Here is a 3,634-nt window from a genome sequence, read left to right on the forward strand (position 1 = left end):
GGTGCGCGTGTCAAACATGTTCGGCAGGAACTATAGCGACAGGAAGGTTCCTAGGGATAATGCAGTCCATTAGGACCTACCGTTATTAGTCATCCCTTTCAATATCTCCGCTCATTGAACAAGTATCTTGTCCCCGTCACTGTAATCATGTGTTTCCTGTCATCAGCCATTTCCATGTACTGGCGAAAATCATGAGACATTACCTGCATGTATTATTATCGCTTGTGTATGCAGTGGCTGTGGCTCAAGAGGCTGGAGTCACATATAGCTGGGTGGTGGCGTTTTTTCCAGCACTTTTTCTGTTTGTTAGTTTTTTGTGGGATTTTTTGTGTGGCTTTTTTTCTTCTTCCTGTAAAACACCAGCTCCACGTGTTGGCTGTTTTGAAACTACACTTGTCTGGAAGTTCCAAGAGCAGCCAATCAAGTGTGCATGCTGGGAATTGTAGTTCCACAACAGCTGGAGGATGCTGGTCTGTGGAACTACAGTATGTGTACAGTTTGCACTGTAATATTAGCTGTCACCAGCAGATGGCAGTGCCATACAGAAAAGGATACGAGGACGCTCTATAAGGGTACATGCACACGTTCAGTATTCATGTGTGGAGAATCCGCACTGAAATCCGCAGGTGTAAGCAGGCAAATCTGTGCGGTCAATCCACATTAATTGGTGCGGATTTGAATGAAGAAAATCCGGTCAGGAAAAATAAAATAAATTGACATGCTGCGGATTTTAAAATCCGCATGGAAAAAATCTGCATCATGTGCATTGAGAATTTCAAATTCTCATAGAATACAATGTACATGACCTACGGTGCGGATTTTCCGCACACGAAAATCCGCACGCAATCCTGATCGTGCGCATTTAGCCTAAGGGAACTGATAGCAGGAAGTAGCATCTGTGTGAGGCTGAATGTAGTCAGGTAGGGTGACCATATGGTTTTCAAAAATGGACACTTGGAGCAGGATGGTTGCCAGCACTGCACTACATCCTGACGTCACACACTGCATCAGGTCATAGTTCGTGCCTATGCACACTGTGTCCTGACCCTTACCCTGTTTTTGGTAAAAAGATAGGCAGCGCCGGCACCTGCAGAAGAGGTCCACGGAGTGTTGAAGGTAAAGGCCATATTCACCACTCCCTGGGTCCTGCCTTCCTGTTCTCCAAAGTTGTACTAATGAGCAGGGCCAGGACAAGGTATTTTGGTGCTCTAGGCACAGCAGGTAAATTGTGCCAATATTCATGTGACCCCCCCCCCCCTTGCTCAGATCCCTGCAGACCTCAGATCAGACCTCAGTATTCATGTGCCCCCCACACATACTCAGATCTCTGCAGACCTCAGTATTCATGTGCCCCCCACACATACTCAGATCTCTGCAGACCTCAGATCAGACAAACAATAAACAAATTCAGCTCCTCCACTCTGCAGCCTGGCGCTTCCTGCACTGTGCATAGCGGAAACGCTCATTAGTAACTAATAGTGACTGTCCTTCCATGTAAATGCTGGACATTGTAAATCCCGGACAAGGCCTCTTGCACACAAACGTGTTTTTTTTTTCCCGTTTACGTTCCGTTTTTGCATTCCGTATACAGCCCGTATACGAAACCATTTATTTCAATGGGTCCACAAAAAAAATGGAATGTACTCTGTATGCATTCTGTCTTTCCGTTCCGTTCAAAGATAGAACATGTCCTATTATTGGCCGCAAATCACGTTCCGTGGCTCCATTCAAGTCAATGGGGCTGTAAAAAAAAAAACGGAACTGATACTGGAATGCATCCGTATATCGTCCGTATCCGTTCTGTTTTTGCAGAACCATCTATTGAAAATTTTATGCCCAGCCCAATTTTTCTGTGTAATTACTGTATACTGTATATGCCATGCTTATAAAACTGAATAACGGATCCGTTAAAAACAGACCGCAAAATACAGAAAAAGCCATACGGTCGTGTGCAAGAGGCCTAAGTGATTTGAGCGTCCTGCCTTCTGAGTAAAGTGAAAAGTTCAGTTGTTGCATGCAACCCGGCAAGTTTTGTTTAACCTAAGATAAAGTGTCCATGTGCTCTGGGAAACATTTTGATATACCATAGTGACATATCAAAAGTATTGATTGGTGTGTGTCTGAGTCCCCCACTGATCGCAAGATCGAAGAGAGAGAGAAGCGCTCGCATATTGAGATCTCCCTCCTCACTGCAGGAGACGGAAGACAGATGGACTCGTTAGAGTCTTGATTGTGTCTCCTGCAGAGAGGCGAGAGAGTGCTCCATGTGAGTGCTTCTCTCTCCTCGATCAGCGTCCAGACCCACATTGATCAAAATTTGGATATGTCTCTATGACATATCAAAAGACAATGCTGTAGCTGTATCACTTTAAAGTGATCAGTGTGGCGTTGATCCATCCCATATAAAGGGGGTCATTTACTATACTGAAATACGCCTAAGTTAGGCGTATTTCAGGCGCAGTTGGCTGCACAATGATTAGTTGCGCCGCAATCTCCAACTTCGCCCCGCTCATGCCAGGTCTAAAATTGTTGGTGTGGTGGGGAAGGGGACGAGCCAGAAGGCCCATCTCATTCACCATTTTCTACACCTGTCTTACATTTAGAACTAGTGCTGAATGCGCTCAAGTTATGGAGAGGCCTGTGCCTCTTCATAACTTCGTGGGATCCACCACCAGCACAAGACCTTTATTAAAACGCCGGTCTTAATAAATGTGCGCCAAAGTACTGACAACAACAAACATTTGTAATGCGTTTTTTTCACACAAAGGACTGAAAGCACAGGCATGGTTGTGAAGCAGAAGAGTCAGTGCTAGCCACCATTCTACCCGTACTGATACTGGTTGTTGCTGCAATTCTTACCGCCTGCTATCCGGGACTGAGACATTGTTGACCACTTGGTATGCAGAGTGTTGGGTGATGCAAGTTTGTACTATTGCAGCCGGGGGTAGTTTGGGGTGGATGTCATGAAAGGAAGCTGCCACTAATAAGTGTTTTGTTCCACCAGGGAACTGACGGCCTTCAAGTATACTGTGCTTTTCTGTGTGTTTGTAACAAGCAAGCGTTTGTGCCACTGTTGTGAAGAAGAAGAAAATAATCCCTTCAACCAGTAAATTCTGCAATTTTTCTTAAAGGGAAAGCACCAGGTACTTCTTACAAATCTGTATGGAATTTTTTAGCTCTATTTTCCTATGTATTTGGCTTATTGCACACGAACGTGTGCGCTCCGTGGCCGTATTGCGGACCGCACTTGCGGATCCGCAATACACTGGCACCGTTCCATGTGCATTGCGCATCATGGATGCGGACCCATTCACTTCATTGGGTCCGGAGATGCGGAACGGAAGCACTAGGGAGTGCTTCTGTGGGGTTTTGGACGCCCGTACTTCCGTTCCGCAAAAAGATAGAACATGTCCTATCTTTTTGCGGAACGGACGGATCGCGGACCCATTAAAGCGAATGGGTCCGCGATCCGCTGCGGCTGCCCCACGGTAGGTGTTCGTGCATTGCGGCCCGCAGCATGGCCATGGGGCGCACATGTTTGTGTGCAAGAGGCCTTTGTCTCTTGCATATCACCCAAAAACCTCCCAATATTTACATACAAACAACACATAGTATATGTTTTTATGGTAATTTA

The sequence above is a fragment of the Bufo gargarizans genome, chromosome 2, assembly GCF_014858855.1.
Source record: "Bufo gargarizans isolate SCDJY-AF-19 chromosome 2, ASM1485885v1, whole genome shotgun sequence".
Classification (NCBI taxonomy): domain Eukaryota; kingdom Metazoa; phylum Chordata; class Amphibia; order Anura; family Bufonidae; genus Bufo; species Bufo gargarizans.